The following is a 20,519-nucleotide window of genomic DNA, read 5'->3' on the forward strand; positions in this document are numbered from 1 at the left end:
CTTCACATGTACGGCAGATTCGTGCAAATATTATAAGAATATTATTGTGCATTTAATGGTAGAAGCATATAATTTGAACCACATATACTACACATATAAAGATTCAAATTTAGATATGAGGCCATCTCAGTTTTTGTTCCTTTTACAAAAAAGGCGGGCATTCAAAATGGCAACTATACATATGTGATTAATAGCACGATAACTTTTGAACGAGACTTTAGATTTCAACCAAATTTGGTATATAGGTTCTTTCTTTGATGAATAAGATCGAGTTCTTGAACCGGAAGAATATGTTTCTACTGTTTTTTTATGTAAAAATATGTTGTTCCTTTTTCAATTCTTTCACCCTGTCCCTGTATATATAAATATTTCAAAAAGCTAATACCGCCATTGAAAAGACTGCAAAATATTTTTTCTACGAGCGTGCAAAAATGTCTACTTTCGCGCATGCATTTTAGTTTAGAAAGTTTCACTTTTTCGCACGCGTGTTACTTTTCTGCACGCGGTTTTTACTTTTCCGCACGCGTGGTAATTTTGATATGTTAATATGACCTTAAAGTAATTATAATACATGCAATAAACTAATATTTAGATATTATTTACTAATTTATTTCAAATATATCTTATTGTGTTCCTGTTTTAATGAAATTAACGCGACAATTCGATGAAATAAAATTATTTTGACATAATATTCGAAAGTCAAATCGGTAGACAATAACAGTCGTTTTAAATCATCGTCATGGAAATCAAGATCGTCGTCATGCTAACTAATTATATTGAAAGTTTGGTTTTGACAACCTTGTCAAAGAATTAATTTGTGTATGTATTTTCATATTAATTAAATTAATTGATTAAGATTTGGTAATTTTTTAAGGACTCTTAGAAAAAATATTGTTCCTAACTCTTGCAGAAAGTCTCTTTTCCGCACTCGACTGCTTGTCGAACTCCCGCTTCGCGTCGTTCGGCAAACTGCAGTCGCGTGCGGAAAAGAATGACTTTCTGCACTTGTTAGGAAATAGTATATTGTGCAACAAGTGCAGAAAGGTACTAATTTCTCACGAGTTTGAAAAGTTGCGGTACGAGCGCAAGCGAGTGCCGCAATTCAAACGAGTGAGAAATTACCTTTCTGCACGTGTTTCACACTATACTTTTTCTACAAGCACAGTTTTTCCTAAAAATAAAAATCACAATTTCCAAACGACGAGTAATTATAATAGATACCTATGTGATAAATTTTAAACTGTATTTAATTAATACCTACTAATCAATTTAAATTCCTTATACCTAAATAAATTGCACAGAAATCAGTTAAAAAATTAATGCACTGCCTTAATTTGTTTCAATTTAAACAATTATTACACATTATTGGCATTATATTTATGCAGTCACGGATTTACACAAAACCTACTTCATTCGACGTCTCTTGCACAGGTTGCTAAATCCTTATTGGTTATTTGATAATTATAAAATGTTTAATAAGAACAAAATTGTAAAATAAAACAGTTGTAACATCCATAATTTAGTTTCTATGCTATAGTTAAATATAATAATTGTCTTATAGGTTATATATTTGTCTAAAGTTTAACCACGGATGTAAACAGAATATAACGTTACTCAGAATGCGGTAGTCCACGGATGTAAACAGAATATAACGTTACTCAGAATGAGGTAGTCAACTGTGCAGAAAAGAACTTTGCGGCACAGAAACGTCACTTTGCGGCACAGAAACGTCACTTTTCTGCACACTAATGTCAAATATCTTATACTGTGAGAAAATATCAAGTTTGCTAACATAAAACCGTGCAGAAAAGTGCACTTTGAATAGTGGTTGTAGAAAAATAACTATTTTAGGAAATATTCTGTATTTATATATTCTATTTATTTTATATAACTTTTTAGTTACAGTAGTACCTCGACATACGAGGGTAATTTCTTCCGTAACCTTGTTCGTATGTCAAATTGCTCGTATGTCAAAGCAATTTTCCCCATTGAAATTAACTGAAATGTCATTAATCCCTTCCAGTCCCAAAAAAAAGGAGTACGGTCCTGGTAGGCAAATTGTGAGGTTGATTAACGTCTGTTCCGTGAATAATCCAATTTCCATTGGAATTACGAATAGATAAATCGCCAAGTTAACACAGTGTGTAAATAAAAGTACAAGTGCACTAGTGAGTGAAAATAAATCGTCCAAAGCATCGAAAAAGTAAGATCTCTCCATTATTTACTGTAAACAGGTATTTTAGATGCCAATAATTATTCGAACAATATAAATAAAATAAAACCACTGATAAGAAATTCAAGTTTTGATGGGTCAAACAGACTTGATTTATTTTCGCAGTGCAGAGTCGGACTTATAAAATAAATCTAAAATAGTGCGAGAATTAAAAATCAATAATTTTAATTTTTACGGTGATTACGAACTGGCTTAAAGTTAATTTCTAAATTAAGTTTATAGATTGTGTCTAATATAGGTTTATTTTTTAAACTAACCTTATATTTTATATTGTATTCTATACAGATTTTTCTAATTGTAACATTTAGCGGGGCACTTTTAGAAAATGGAAAGAAAGGATAATGACACAGGAAGTGAAACCGATGACGAAACGAAACGCAAAAGAGAAAACTTGGATGATTGTTTTAATAGAAGTAAAATTACAAAACGGTCACCAAGCAAAGCAGGCAACGAAAAAAATGAAGACAGGGAAAATGTTATGATTACGATGATGAGAGAGCTCATGAATAAAAATGATGAAATGCTTCAGGAAATAAAACAAATAAGAAAAGAACAACAACAAACCAATAAAGAGTTAATGGATGTAAAAGTAGAGAATCAAAAACTAAAAAAAGAAGTAAAATTGCTACATGAAAGAATGGAGCAACTGGAGAAATTTAGCAAAAAGAAAAGCTTGATCGTAACTGGGTTGAAAGTACAAACAAATGATGATAAGAAATTAAAAGAAGAAATGGAAAATTTCATAGCCCAAGAGTTGCAAACACAAATAAAACTAAGAAGTGCAACAAAAATAGGAGAAACAGTATGCGCAATAGAGACAGAAACTTTCACGGATAAAATGGAAATCCTAAACAAGAAAAGTAAACTAAAACAGCATAAAGACCGTATCTATATAAACAACGATTTGACATCGAAAGAAAAAGAAATACAAAAGGAAATAACTAAAATAGCAAAGGAAGAAAGAAGCAAAGGTAAGCAAACGAAAATCGGCTACAAGAAATTAATAGTAAATGGCAAAATCTGGATATGGGACGAGGAGAGAGAACAGCTGATAGAAAATTCAAAAAACTAATAAACGAAGAACAGCGGCTGAAATATGGTATTGACATGGCAAAAAAAGGAATAACGACTTTGGAAAATGAGGGAAAAAACGATACAAATAAAGAAAAACATGAGGAAATAATAAAAATTGGAACCTGGAATGTACGAAGTACGTACGAAGAGGGTGCCTTAAAAAATTTAGATAATATTATGGAGAATTACAAAGTAGACATCCTGGCCTTACAAGAAACAAAACAGTTGGGAACTGAAATAGTCAAAATAGGAAAAAGAACCTTTTTTAAGAGTGGTGGGACAAACAGATATTTTGGAGTTGGATTTATGGTGACAGAAAAAATAAGTAAATTAGTTATAGACTTCCAAGCAATATCAGATAGAATATGTTATTTAAGAATAAGAGGAAAGTACAGAAAAATTAGCATCATTAATGCACATGCCCCCACTGAAGAAAAAGACCTAGAAACCAAGACAGAGTTCTATGAGAAGCTAAGTAATTTGATGGATAAAATTCAGAAATATGACATAAAGATAATCGTAGGAGATATGAATGCCAAAATAGGAAGAGAAGAGATTTACAGAAGTATAACGGGTGGAAAAAGTTTGCATAAGGAATCAAATGAAAATGGGAAAAAATTAATTGAATTTGCAACAGAAAATAAAATGAAAATTGTAAGCACAAGATTTGACCATAAGGATATTCATAAGATAACTTGGATATCTCCAGATGGAAGGACAAAAAACCAGATAGACCACGTATTAATAGAAAGTAAACATATCAGAGCAATTACCGATTCCAGAAGCTACAGAGGGGCAGATACCAATAGCGATCATATTCTAACGATAGCCAAACTTAAACAAGAGCTGCCAAGAAACCCAAGAACAGCAAAAGAAAGATTAACATACAAGATAGAATTACTTAAAGAAGAAAAAACGGCAAACAAATTTGTGGCAGAGATAAATAAAAGACTTCGTTACCCCACCGCAGAAGATATTGATGAAGAATGGAGGAATATACAGATAGCGATGACAGAAGCAACGGAACTATGTCTAGGAAAAGTACAAGCAGAGAAACGAAGAGACTGGTTTGACGAGGATTGTAAAATAGCATTGATACGTAGAAATAAGCTGATAAGAACAGATACTACACTTTGATCTTAGCCAGAGGCCGAGAAGCCGTAGAAATAGGAGTTTAGTTCTAGCAGCCGTAGAGGTAACATCGTTTAATAGTGGCTTGTGAATTTAACCAATATAAGTTAAAAGTTAAACAGTTTTTATTGTAAACACAACTGTAAGTAGAAAAACTTAATTTTTAAAAAAGAAATACAATTTACATTTCAACGTTCTACTCAATCGAAACCAGAATATTGCCTTAGAACAGTTGAATAGTTTTTACTATAAACACACCTGTAAGGAGAAAAACCCAATTTTTAAACAAGAAATACAATCTACATTTCAGCGATCTACTTAATTGAAACTTGAGTATTGCCTTAGACAAAAACTTAAGTAATTAGTGGTACCTTTAATAGTACGGTTAATATTACTATAATGGATTTAAATTGTCAGGCATGCCATAAAATTATAACACCGACAGATGGTAGCAAACTGGAATGTTCTGGATGCAAAACAACATGGCACGGTGTTTGTGCTCAACCTCAACCCTTAAATTTTTCACCTGCAACCTTGTTGACATGGAAGTGTCAAAATTGTACCACAGAAGCAGATGCTAGCACAATGCACTTCAACGCAATTATGGCTCAGCTTGCTAATTTAAGTAACGCTATCGCAACATGTAACACTCGAATGTCTGACTTACATAATTTAGTAAATTCTCAGTCGGCAAAAATTGACGCTTGCATCTCGGAAATAGCGGTTCTAAGAAGAGAAAACGAACAGCTAAAAATTAAAATCCAGAAAATAGAATCCTCTCCTCCCGAAAATATCCTTATAGAGCTGGCTGATAGAAAACAAAGGGAAAAAAATGTTTTGCTCATGGGTGTTCCAGAAAATACAGAATCCGATGAAGTTAATGCACAACAAATATTAAATCAGGTAGCTCCTAACTTACAAATAGCTTCGCATCGCCGGCTTGGCTTTCCTCGCCAAGATATGAAACCAAGGCCGCTGAAAGTTACTATGATGTCCAGTGAAGATGCCCTTTTTGTTCTTAAAAATAAATCTAAACTGAATCAAAACTCAAACTCAAACATATACATAAAACAAGATCTGACACCTTGCCAGTCAAAATATCTAGCTGAATTACGAACAGAGCTACAAAGTCGTATAGATAATGGGGAGAAAAATTTAACGATTAGATACATAAACAAAATACCTAGAATTACTACAAGAGGAACAACCAAACGTGATAGAGAGGAACAGGAATCACCTAGACGTGAAAAGGGACTCAAGACTTCAAAGCCTGCTTTATGTGGGGCAAACTCATCTGTACCTGAATAGCAATCATTCAAAATAGTATTTTGGAACTGTCAAGGATTTGCCAATCTGGATGAATTTGTTAGAGATTACGATGATTTTTCGGTTTTATGTCTTACTGAAACATGGCTACTTAATGAGTGTAATAATTTGTCAATTGTTTTGTCATCCTATAATGTTATAAGTAGTCCTGCTTCGAAAGAGTAATCCGTGGGCAGAGCAAGCGGTGGTATCTACATATTTTATAAAAATTTTAATAAAATATTTTATAAAACTGGTTTCTCCTTCGGAAGAGTCTATTATTATTTGCACAGTATATTTTAAACCGTCCTTAGATATTGTGTATATTATAGAACTTTTTCAAGTATCTCTGTCGGAAATTCTAGAAAACCATTTCGATGTTCCGCTTCTAATTGGCGGTGACTTTAACAGTAGAATATCAGATATTGGAGAAGTTCCGCCAGAGATGCTGGAGGGCACAAATCTATCGGAGTATCGTCTAAGCAATGACATGGTTTTAAATACTAAGGGGCGCCATATTATTGACTTCATGAACACCAACTCTTTCTGTCTACTTAATGGGAGGACTGAGTCTGATACACCGGCACAATTTACTCACATTAGCAAAGCTGGAAATAGTGTAATTGACTTAGCATTTATCCAGAACAGTGCAATACCTATTATCCAAGATTTATGTGTAATGAACCATAACAGCCCTTCTGACCACTTTGGTATACTGGTAACTTGCGTTTCCGACTTTTTTCGAGAAAGTCGTTTCAAAAAAGCACTTCCTATACAAAAAAAAAACTATATATCAATGGAATACTGACCTTGCCTTTTTCTATAAAATTTCTATGCAACATTCGAATAAAACGTCTCTTTCTATAAATATTGATGCACAGGAACTATACAATAATCTAATGTCAGCAATTAAAGAAACTGCTTCGCAATTACAACTTTGTAAAGAAAAATCTTTCCCGTCGTGTATCAGGCAAAGTCCTCCATGGTTTGATCATGAATGTACCTCAGCTAAAAACAACATGAAACAAAGCCTCAAAACAGCTAAATCAAATAACTTCCGCGACCCCTATAAAACAAATTTTTTGACATCAAAAAAAGCCTATAGACAAATAATTAAAAAGAAAAAACATATATATTTTCATAACCTGTATTCTCAACTTGCAAACAGCAGGGACTCCAAAACATTCTGGTCAGTGATTAGGAAATTTCGGAAAAATCACAATACTTCTTTTATCGATGTAGACGTATGGGAGCAATTTTATTCGAATATATATCCCCCAAAACTATATCATAATGCCCGTTTTTTTGATGCAAGACATCCCATTTTTGACGCTATTATAACCAGTGACGAAATATATAGAGTCCTAAATAACTGTCCCAATCGTAAAGCACCTGGAACTGACCATATTTCTTATGAATTCTTTAAAAATCTTCCAAATAATTGGATACTGTATTTAACGGGCATGTTTAATAGAATACTGGAAACAACCATTACGCCGCATAACTGGAGTGAAGTCATTTTTACTATGATATTTAAAAAGGGCAACAGAGATGATCCAGCAAACTATAGAGGTATTGCCTTACTTAATTGTGTTGAAAAAATATTTACTAATATTTTGTTAAACAGACTCAGAGATTGGGTTGAAGTAAATAATGTTCTTCCCGAATGTCAGTCGGGTTTCAGGGGATCAAGGGGTTGCATTGATAATGTATTCACCCTCACTTCTGCTGTACAACTGCAACTACGACTGAAAAAACGCAAAGTGTACGCTGCCTTTGTAGATTATAAGCGGGCTTTTGACTCCATTATCCATCATTTGCTGTGGCAAAAGCTATTTGGCCTTGGGGTGAGTTCTAAAATAATAGCCATTTTGAAAAACATTTATGATAATGCTAGGATGTACATCAAAACTCCAAGCGGCTACACAAGACCATTTGATATTTCAACAGGAGTCTTACAGGGTGAACCTTTGAGTCCACTATTATTTAGTTTATTTATTGCGGATATAGAACAGTTTTTTATTAAAACATTAAAAGGGTAAACCCTGTAGTTGGCTGTATACCTTTGTTAAGACAACGTAGAATGAAGTAAACACTTCTGTTGTATATAGGTATATTATAAATTTATTAAAAAATTTTAAAATTCATCCACAAGGGAGTGGTTGTACAAAACGTTTTCGGTCAAACTGACCATCCTCAGTGTAAACGTCCAGTGTACAAGTAATTGAAACTAGCCACTTGAATAGGTGTAAAACCTCAAAATAACATTATTGCTACATTATGAGCTGTATAGTAATCGACAATAAGTCGATGTCTTAAGATTAAAAATGTATCACATGTGGATGTATGTCATCCTTGCTCGGAATTAGCACAAGGTTGTGATCAGGTGAGAGTTGGTTGTTAACCTCTCACCTGATCACAACCTTGTGCTAATTCCGAGCAAGGATGACATACATCCACATGTGATACATTTTTAATCTTAAGACATCGACTTATTGTCGATTACTATACAGCTCATAATGTAGCAATAATGTTATTTTGAGGTTTTACACCTATTCAAGTGGCTAGTTTCAATTACTTGTACACTGGACGTTTACACTGAGGATGGTCAGTTTGACCGAAAACGTTTTGTACAACCACTCCCTTGTGGATGAATTTTAAAATTTTTTAATAAATTTATAATATACCTATATACAACAGAAGTGTTTACTTCATTCTACGTAGTTTTTTATTAGTCAAGGATCACAAGGTATCTCCATTGATAGCCAAAATCAAATAATAATGCTATTGTATGCTGATGATTTGGTCATTCTTTGTGACTCGGAAGTTGAACTCGGTAAAAATTTAAGTTATCTAGAAAAATACAGTGACAAAAACCAGCTAACTGTAAATGTTGGCAAAACCAAAATTCTTCCATTTGCCCGAAGCGGTCAAATTGGCAATAAAGGCGTTAAGTTCCTATATAAGAATGAAAAAATAGAAGTTGTTAACAAATTTGTATATCTTGGAGTCACCCTAACCACAACATCACTTTTTAAAGCAATGGCCGATACAACAGTGGAAAGAGCAAAACACGCAATTGGTAACGTGATAGGTTTAATGGCTAAAACCAAAATGAATTCTTGGACATCTCGTGTGCAACTTTTCGATTCGCTAGTTCAAAGCCTTGTTATGAACTGTGTGCCCGTTTGGGGAATGAGATATGCTGACCAGTTAGAAAGAATACAAATAACTTTCTTTAAAAAACTTTTACATCTCAGTATCAATACACCTGATTATGCTGTTAGGTTGGAGACAGGAAGAGTAAAAATTTCTTTTACTATTTTCAAGCTAACTTTAAATTGGCTTATCAAGCTATCGCAAATGCATGATTTAAGACTTCCTCTTATTTGTTTTCTGCGTCAGCTTCAAATTTCTTCAGCAAATAATTCAATAAATACGAACAGATACAACTGGGTTTCACAGTTTAAGCAATATTTTCAAATATTAGATTATGAATTTTCTTGGGATGAAAACATCTCTGATTGGCTATTAAAAAACAAGAAAAGCATGTTAAAAAAGTATATGGATATGCTTCATCAAGAAGACATTCAAGCAGTCTCCATGTCAACATTCTCAACTATTTACAAACATTTATCCGTAGATACCTCAGTACAGAAATATCTGGAATTTCAAATTCCCATAAAATACATTCGTGCCATGGCGCAACTTCGAACATCTAATCGCCATGTGTTAAAATTTACCTATAATGGTATAACATATCATATACGACCATCTGAAATCTGTACTATTTGTAACACAAACAAGTTGGAAACTCTTGAACATTTACTGTTTGAATGTCCCATTTACAGTTCAATGAAACCGGTTAATATGGCCCCCCTTAATAATTGCACCGACCTTATTGGTTGTCTTAATAATGTAACTATAATATCTCTGAAAGCAATTTCAATATATATTTGGAATATCATAAAACTTAGATCTTTTGTTTTAAATGAATAAGCTTCAGTTTCTCCTTCATTGGTGTTTATTTAAGAAAACAAGTCTCCATTTCAGTTAGTAATAGCGATTAACTTTTGTTTAAATTTGTTAATAGTTACTTATGTTCTAGACTAGTTGTTAGTTATATTCTGTACTTCAGTTTCTCCTTCATTGGTGTTTATTAAAAAAACCAAGTTCTCCATTTCAGTTAGTGATAGCGCTTAACTTTTGTTTAAATTTGTTAATAGTTATTTATGTTCTAGACTAGTTGTTAGTTATATTCTGTACTTACTAAACTCATTGTTATAAAACTGTAGTTTTTAAAAACAATAAATGTCTATCTATCTATCTATCTACGTAGAAATAAAGCAAAAATAGAAAAAGACAAAAATAATACACAGGATACTACAGAAAAATATAAAATGGCAAGAAGAGAAGTAAAACAAATCTGCAGAAAAAAGAAAAGAGAACATCTTGACAAACAGTTGAAAACAATAGAAGAATCATACATAAACAAGGAAATAAGAAATTTCTACCAAGAAGTAAAAAAATCTCGAGGAACTGCAAAGAGTAAAATAAGTTATTGTAGAGGTAAAGACGGTGTGCTTTTAGGAGAAACAACAGAAAAATTGAACAGATGGGCGGAGTATTTTGAAGAACTATTAAATGAAAATAAACAAGCAGAACCCCAGGAAATAAAACAACATGAACAGGATAACACAGAACAACAACGTGAAGAAGAACCTACCAGAATACCTGGGAATGACTGTAACCAGTACTGGAAGGGAAGAAAAAGAAATAGATAAAAGATTATTGAAGGGAAGTCGAGTTGTGGGTGCCTTAAACACGATATTAAAAGCAAAAAATGTATCAATAAACGCGAAAATCAGAATGTATGAAACGATAATACGGCCCACAGTGTTGTATGCGAGCGAAACGTGGGTAATGAATCAACAAGAGGAGAAGAAGATACAGATATGGGAAAGGAAGATCCTGAGAAAAATTTTTGGAGGTATACAGATAGCGGAGAAAACCTGGAGGAGACGAACAAATGAAGAAGTAATGAGGATGTATGGGAGACCAAAAATAACGACAAAAATACGAGCCCAAAGAGTTAGATGGCTGGGACATATTACTCGAATGCCAGAAACTAGAAACGTCAAACGAATATTGAATGACAGAGCATTGGGAAAAAGGAGACGAGGTCGACCAAGGAAGAGATGGTTAGAGGCTGCAGAGAGGGATTTGGAAGAAATCGGGGTGAAGGACTGGAGAAAGAGTGCAGAGGACCGAACAGAATGGAGAAATATTATCCAGAATTTAGAAGCCGTAGGCCTATAAGGCCTGTTAGCGCTGTTATATATAACATCCATAATTTAGTTTCTATGCTATAGTTAAATATAATAATTGTCTTATAGGTTATATATTTGTCTAAAGTTTAACCACGGATGTAAACAGAATATAACGTTACTCAGAATGCGGTAGTCCACGGATGTAAACAGAATATAACGTTACTCAGAATGAGGTAGTCAACTGTGCAGAAAAGAACTTTGCGGCACAGAAACGTCACTTTGCGGCACAGAAACGTCACTTTTCTGCACACTAATGTCAAATATCTTATACTGTGAGAAAATATCAAGTTTGCTAACATAAAACCGTGCAGAAAAGTGCACTTTGAATAGTGGTTGTAGAAAAATAACTATTTTAGGAAATATTCTGTATTTATATATTCTATTTATTTTATATAACTTTTTAGTTACAGTAGTACCTCGACATACGAGGGTAATTTCTTCCGTAACCTTGTTCGTATGTCAAATTGCTCGTATGTCAAAGCAATTTTCCCCATTGAAATTAACTGAAATGTCATTAATCCCTTCCAGTCCCAAAAAATGTTTTTCAATGCTGTTTTTCAATGATTTTACGTTTTAATTCAATCGACATCATCTTCTTCGAACCCATAATTATAAAACTAAATGTGAAACAACTTTATCAAAAATACTTCGAAAACAAGCAAAGCCGACAGACTGAGGTCTAGGTCTATAGTACTAAAAATTTACACAGTGTAAATTACACAAAGATCGAGGGTGCAATATGGTTGGGATGGAAACGCGGAATACGAATTTTTGTCGGATTTAATTTACAATGTCTATTTAATTTGTTGGTCCAAGTAATAGTCACGTACAGACCTGTAAAATGATCTTTATGGCGGAGCCGTAAAGATCTATTACCAGTAAAACTACTTTTTATTTTATAATGCAAGTTAAAAGGAGGTAGTCAAAAAGAGGCATGCATTTTAAATTAAATTTAATAAAAAGCGGTTCCTCGTATCTCAAATTTTACTCTCATCTCAAAGCAAAATATCGCTCGCTCGGCGGCTCGTATCTCAAAACACTCGTATATTAGTGCGCTCGTATATCGAGGTACCGCTGTATTTTAACTACCATTTTAATAAATGCATAACGTATGTTCACGTACCTATGAGCGGCAGATTCATTTTGAATGCCCGCCATTTTTGTAAAAGACAAAATCTGAGATGGCCTCATATCTAAATTTGAATCTTTGTATGTGCAGTTTGTGTGGTCCAAATTATATGCTTCTACCATTAAATGCACACAAATTCTTATATTATTATTTGCACTAATCTGCTGCACATAGGTACCTACATGTGAAGATACGCTATGCATTTATTGAATGGTAATTAATATAATTAAAGAGTTCAATATATTTCCTAAAAAATATTTTTACGCTCTTTTCAACGCCGGTATTACCTTTTTGAAAAATTAGTATATACATCATGAAAGAATTAAAAAAATAAAAAACATATTTTTACAAAAAAAAATCAGGAAAAACACAAGTTTCTGGTAAACCGAATCTTCCGACTCTAGAGCTCGATCTTATACATAAAAAAAGAAGCTTTATACCAAATTTGGTTGAAATCGGACTTTCAGTTCAAAAGTTATCGTGCTATTAGTCACATATGTATAGTCGCCATTTTGAATGCTTGCCTTTTTTGTAAAAGGCAAAATCTGAGATGGCCTCATTTTTAAATTTGTATGTGTAGTATATGTGGTCCAAATTATATGCTTCTACTGTGAAATGCACAATAATTCTCATATTTAAAAAATTTCACAAGGAAAAAGTTTTCCTGTAGTTGGCTGTATACCATGTAATACAAAAAAACAGTAAATCCTTTATAAAAGGTATATTTAAAATCCCTAAAAAGGGCTACATCACAATCGGGAACTAGTTTTTGACTGGTTTACCAGTCATAATCAGTGCTTACCTAAAATGAATATAAACTGATAAAATAATGCAACGATTGAAATTTTACTAGGGTTAAAAAGCTGTCGGTTATACTCACGTGAAGCTTACATGCTAACCACCAAGATATAATTTTACAAAAATATGTGGGTCAAAGCCCTATATACGTGGTACGTTAAGGAAACATCGGTTAAAGATGCCAATTAAAACATGGATGTTAGAAATATTTTACCAATTAGGGCATAATGTTAAAATTCTATCGGTAATTTTCTACAGTAGATAATTCTCAGTATAATTTTAATCTGATTGGACAGAATTAAACACGTTATAAATATCTTACTATACGATTGGAAGTTAAAATCATTAAAAAATAATCGAGGTAATTTTTATTTTTGCAGGTTTCTCATTGAATCTTGCAGTTTTCGCATTGGTCAGAATCTCTATGAATGAAATAATCAAAAAAACTCATGTTAATATTAAATAGACTTTATTTTATCAAGGAAATATAAACACAGATGACATATTGTTCTGGGGTGAAATCAGAGCCGCTGAAACCGTTCAGTCGGCCGTCCGGTAAAATTATAAAAAAGAATTGTTTAAACAATAATTTGTTTAAATAACTATAGAGCTTTCAAATGAGACTATGTGTATTTAAAGCGTTAAAATAGTTATTTTCCTAACTAGTGCGGAAAGTTATACTTTCACGCACGAGACTGTCGTTGACCCGAACGACGCGATAGCGGAGTTCGGGCAAGCAGTCGAGTGCGGGGAAGACACTTTCCGCATGAGTTAGGAACAATATTTTTTCTAGGGCCGTACGTTTGGAAAAAAGCCACAAAAAATAGAGTTATATCGATTTTTATTTAGGAGTGAAAATACTCAAATTAATTCTTTGACAAGGTTGTCAAAATCAAACTTTCAATATAATTGGTTACCATGACGACGATATCTGTTTCAATGACGACGATTTAAAACCAGTGTTATTGTCCACTGATTTGACTTTTTAATATCATGTCAAAATAATTCTATTTCAACGAATTATCAGTAGTAATTGCACAAGAGCTCTAAAATTCTATACATATTAATTTTAGAGATCGAGTGCAATTTGTTGCGATTATTTCATGAATAAAACTGTTCAAAACCAAAATTTTATTGTAATTTATTTATGTAAGTACAAATTAGTACCTACAATTAAACACACAGTTGTTATAAATATTTGACGGTCGAAAGTCATCACTTTTATAATTTTTAAAACATTAATTGTAATTAATGTCACTGAATGTATTTTTTCGTAGCAACGAAGGGCATCTGACGTAATATACTTGACGACGGGCAATTATCAAAAATTATCAGTCTGATTTAGATTTCTGTAGCTTTCTATTGGTCAGAATCTCCTATGAATGAAATAATCGCGTTAATTTAATTAAAACATGAACAAAATAAGATAAATTTGAAATAAATTAGTAAATAATATCTATATATTAGTTAATTGCATGTATTATAATATATTATAATGCCATATTACAAAGTATTTTCATTTACAAGGTACTTTCCCGCACGCCGTGCCGGAAAGTGCAACTTTCGGGAACAAAATGCGTGAGAGAAAGTGCCTGTTTTAGCACGGCCGTAGAAAAAGTATATTTTTGGCAAGTTTTTCTAGAAAAAGTTTTATTTTGTCATCTAATTTATCTCTCACAAAAGAGACTTTGACATAAAACATCAATTACAGTTGACTCAAAAATAGCTCCCGAGCAAAATTAATTTTGTAGTGGTGTATCTTATTATAATTTTGTGAAGTTTGTGTAAGAAGTTTATTAATAACCTGTATAAAGATAGTGTATAAACCCTCCTCTAATTTTTCGGGATTTAATTAAGCTGGCTCTGCATTTTTGTTGTTTATGAAAATATGCCGCAAGAATTTTAAATTGAACGTTACCCTTAATAATATGGCTTATTAAATAAAGGACTCCAGGGACTCAATGTTAAGTATGTATTTTGCTAGTGCACGTCTTTGCGAAATATGGGCCGATATTAAATTCTGAACGGTAAGCCGTTATCTTTACCTGTAAAGTTGGCTGTGCTCGTACTCTGCTCTTCTCCATAGTACACACCTACAGGTTAGTATCTAACCTCGGTAGGCCAGTCCATAAAATTTTGCAATATTAGACAATGTAGTAGCGTGTTACAATAAAATATTTTACTGATGAATGGGTTGCATGTGTGAGTCTATATTAAGAAATAAAATAAAAGACGTTCTCACAATAAATTTATTATCTACTCTGGATGACCGGTGTCGCTGTCTATAATATGCACAGCATCTACAATAAACTAAATGGTGCCGGATAAGGAATGATTTCAGAAGTAAGCACTATCATACTTTTTTCTCTCAGTTATTGCTAATAGGGAACATATGGCAAGGATGGATTTAACTGTATTAATTAACAAATAAGTTGGCTGGATCTTGAAGGGAAGGTGGTCATTAAAAGCCAGCAAACCGTTGATCAGAAGAAATTGTTTGTTTTATGTAATAAAAAGTGATGTTATTTATTTATATCGGTTTTATTTATAATATAAACAATAATATCACAGGTTACACAACAAATGAAATTTCATAAATATCATATATGTAATATAAAATAAAACCCTATAATATATATCATACGGTGATGTGCGCGCTAATAACCGACAAAATAGCGCAAAAGATAGAACACGTAATACATTGCCGAAACAGAAGGAGATGAAACTAGTGGAGATGGAAATAATCGTTATAAACGTATAAATTAACATTACATTACATAATTTCCCACCTTTAGACGTATTAGAGGAGTATGACAACTGTCACTGTGACAGTAAAATTTTATAAAATACTGTCACATATGTCTGAAGGTGGGAAACTATGTAATATAATGTTAATTATCTATACGTTTATAACGATCATTTCCACCTCCACTAGTATTATCTCTTTTTGTTTTGCAATGTATTATATTTTCCATCTTTTTGCTATTTTGCCGGTTATTAGCGCGCTCATCACTGTATATTATGAAGTTTTATTTATTATAATGTTATTTATTTTATGTCGGAGGTGTATGACAACTGTCACTGTGACAGGAGAATTTTATAAACTACTCCTGTCACAGATGTCTAAAGGTGGGAAACTACACACACCGGCAAAATGAGCCGAACACCTTAAAAATGGGACATGTTTGATGGCTTGAATTTCCTAAACCTGTTGTCCGATTTGAGTGATTCTTTTAGTATGTTATAGCCTTATTATTTAAGAATATCGGTGTAGTAATATTGTGGCTAGACAGGTAAATGTCATTTTATACCGGGTGTAACAATCATACTGTGTATTTTTCTTAAAGTTCGGAACACCCTGTGAAATATTCTAGCATATAGAAAATATTGAAATTAAAACTCAATTATAGCCTTGGGCTTTCTTAACATTTTCTTTTTTGATTCATTTGCTTATGTTGGAAAATAAAAAAGATATAGGCTTTAACAACTAGCCATGTTTTTCATCAATAAATCCTCATAGTAGGGGAGGAAAGTATGCTAAATTTGCAGTTACTCGAGCGTTATGGGGACCTATTGGATTGTGAAGAGTGGGTGCTAAAACCAAAAAAAGTTAAGGTAAGTTTTCCATAAAGTGTGGGACTCTCCATTTTTTAATTTAATTTTCCATTTCCACCAATCGTTTTTTCCGATTATAGCGCCATCTATCCATAATTGGAAAAAATGTTGCGAATAAAAGTTTCTTATTTTCACGTCAAGAATCCAAATCTGAAATAAAAATTGGGGGCTCCTATTTAAGATTTTAAATAACCCTCACCCCACCTCCGTGGGGGGGGGGGGTCGTGTTTGGTGCCATTCGATAGATTTTTGAAAAATATTAAATACGTGTATTTTGCAGTTTTTCGATCTGATGTTCATTTTTCGTCGATGTTGTATATAAAATTTATATACAGGGAGCCCCAATTTATATTTTATTGGGAGCCCCAATTTTTATTGCAGATTTGGATTCTTTACGTAAAAATAAGCAACTTTTATTCGACACATTTTTTCGAATTATGGATAGATCGCGCTATAATCGGAAGATACCGATTGTTTCAAATGGAAAATTAAATTAAAAGATGAAAAGTCCTGCACTATATGGAAAACTTAACTTAACCTTTTTCTGGTTTTAGCACATACTCTTCATAATCCAATAGGTCCCCATAACGCTCGAGTAACTGCAAATTTAGCATATTTTCCTCCCCTACTGTGAGAATTTATTGATGAAAAACATGGATAGTTGTTAACGCACATAACTTTTTTATTATCCCACATAATTAAATGAGTCGAAAAGTGAAATGTTAAGAAAGCCTAACTCTAAAATCGAGTTTTAATTTTAATATTTTACATATGCTAGAATATTTCACAGGGTGCTCCAAACTTTAAGAAAAAATCACAGTATGATTGGTACACCCGGTATAAAATGATGTTTACCTGTCTAGCAATAATATTATCACAACGATATTCTTAAATAATAAGGCTATAACATACTAAAATAATCACTCAAATCGGACCACTGGTTTAGAAAATTCGAGACATCAAACATGTCCCATTTTTAAGGTGTTCGGCTAATTTTGCCGGTGTGTGTATGTAAGTAACGTTAATTTATACGTTTATATCGATAATTTCCACCTCTACATGTTTCATCTCTTTTTATTTCACAATATATTATATTTTCCATCTTTTGCGTTATTTGTCGGTTATTAGCGCGCTCATCACTCTATATTTTTAGTGAAATATTCTGCTGTGTGTAGTTTCATTTTATGACTAGGGATATAATCCATTAGTCTATTCTTTTTTGAATAATTAATTCAAGTTTTTGTTTTAACAATTGTTATAGAGAGAACCCGTAACAACAATATAAACCTAATCTTCTATTGACTTATGCATATCTTTCAGTGCGTCTCAGTTTTTCGATTTCTTTCTAACGCATTAAGTTGGAAGTGACAGAAAAAAAGGTATGTACGTCCGTGAATAAAATCATTTATAACATTTATTGTAGTTGTTGATAGATGGCGCTATAATCGAACAAAAAATTATTTATGTATTATCTATACGACTATAATCGTACAATTTATAAAACTATATAAATCAAAGAACATACCTTTTTATAAATGAAATAAACACAATTAATTTGTTTTTATACCAAATTACGATTACGATTCTGACAACTGTGAGTTTTAAAGTTTTAATTAAAATGTCATGCTATGATATGATTCTCTACATTATTAAAATCTAATATTACATTATGAATGACACACTGAAAGACTGAGAAGAACTTTAAATTATATAGTCGTATAGATATTATGTAATAGGTAAATCGGTAAACCTAAACCTTTTTTTTTCGATTATAGTGCCATCTATCAACAACTGGAATAACTGTTATACATATGTATGTATCACGGACATGACTTTTTTTCTGTCACTTGCGTCACACTGAAAAAAACCTCTGAGAAGAACCGTACCTATATTATTTTTTTAATTACTATTATATTTTTAATTACCATAATTTTTGACATATTATTTTAGTGTAAACTAACATTTTCCTTTTTACATTTCAGGTAAGTTACACATATTATTACATATTATGCAGATCAGAGGTGAGTCGATTCATAATACTTTTTATCGTTTACTTCTCTATTATTTTTTTCAAACACCTGATCATCTTATATAGCTCATTCCTACGTGAACTAAAAGTAGTTTGTTCTCACGTGGAGATAATTACATTCAGGAACAAAAAGTCATTAGTCATGGCTCTATTTCGATCACCATTAACCGTAAAGGCGGATCCCCATCAATAAAAATTTATGTTGTACGTTGTATTTGACACAAATTTGCCCGTGTGCGTTGGACTTTTTGTTGATGTGGACTGTGCCGCATAGAATAACGCAATAGCTATTTGTATAACAAGGGAGGAAAGTGTAACTTTTCCTCCCGAGAATGAAGTTTACTGCCCGACGCGTAGCGGAGGGCAGTAATCATTCAAGGGAGGAAAAGGCACTTTACTCCCATGTTATACATATGGTTTTTCCACCTTCCTCAAATAACAAGTCATTTTGTCATTTTTACTTAATTTATTTATGTAACTAACCAACAAAATTTATTAGAACTAAAACAACAAGTAGGTACAATATAACTGTCAGCTGTCAAATATAAGTCAAATTATTAATGTAAACATTGTTAAATAAAAATAACAATTTACTGTTTTTTACCATTCTGCAAAATACAGGATGTTTTATAAATAAACGTTAAAATGTATAGATACTCCGTAATAGAAAATAGATATTATACAGGGCGTCAATAAGTTATATTTCATGAATGAAATATTATGACGTCACTTTTACTTTTCCTCCCTAGGGAGGAAAAATATTTTCCTCCCTAGGGAGGAAAAGTACAACTTTGCTCCCTACAATCAGGTCCGGAAAAGTATACTTTCGGTAGAGGTAGGTGGAAAAAATATTTTCGTGACCAACAACGCACGCTATCCGTCGTTGTTTTGGTTTTTCAGTCGACTTCAAAAGGAATTTGCGCCGCACAGCAATGTAAGTGTGAACTTGATTATCCACTTTTCACCAAGTGGATTCGGCGATACAACACCCGAACTAAATATTTACGTCGTAAAATTACTTGACCACTTTTATAAAAACAGGATTTTATAAGAAACCACGTTTTTATTGTTTATAGGACACAATCTAAAATTATAAACTATTTTGTTGTTTTAATTCCTATGTAATGAAAGACTTTTGTAATCCATTTTATTATGTAATAGGTAAATCGGTAAACCTAAACCTTTTTTTTTCGATTATAGTGCCATCTATCAACAACTGGAATAACTGTTATACATATGTATGTATCACGGACATGACTTTTTTTCTGTCACTTGCGTCACACTGAAAAAAACCTCTGAGAAGAACCGTACCTATATTATTTTTTTAATTACTATTATATTTTTAATTACCATAATTTTTGACATATTATTTTAGTGTAAACTAACATTTTCCTTTTTACATACACACAAATCATCAAAATACAGGGTGTAACAAAAATACAGGTCATAAATGAAATCACATATTCTGGGACCAAAAATAGTTCGATTGAACCTAACTTACCTTAGTACAAATATGCTCATAAAAAAAGTTACAGCCCTTTGAAGTTACAAAATGAAAATCGATTTTTTCGAATATATCGAAAACTATTGGAGATTTTTTATTGAAAATGGACATGTGGCATTCTTATGGCAGGAATATTTTAAAGAAAAATTATAGTGAAATTTGTGCAACCCATAAAAATTTTATGGGGGTTTTGTTCCCTTAAACCCCCCTAACTTTTGTGTACATTTCAATTAAATTATTTTTGTGGTACCATTAGTTAAATTCAATATTTTTAAAACTTTTTTGGCTCTTAGTATTTTTTCGATAAGGCAGTATTTATCGTGTTGCGGCTTCTTTTTTAATATGTTTACATAAAGATTTTATGGGGGTTT

At 32.4% G+C, this 20,519-nt stretch overlaps 1 pseudogene; it reads right to left on the bottom strand.

The window, feature by feature from the left end:
- Positions 1-4,366: 4,366 nt before the first annotated feature.
- On the bottom strand, positions 4,367-4,469 carry LOC126892982 (U2 spliceosomal RNA; annotated as a pseudogene).
- Between the last annotated feature and the right edge of the window lie 16,050 nt (positions 4,470-20,519).

The sequence above is a fragment of the Diabrotica virgifera genome, chromosome 9, assembly GCF_917563875.1.
Source record: "Diabrotica virgifera virgifera chromosome 9, PGI_DIABVI_V3a".
Classification (NCBI taxonomy): Eukaryota; Metazoa; Arthropoda; class Insecta; order Coleoptera; family Chrysomelidae; genus Diabrotica; species Diabrotica virgifera.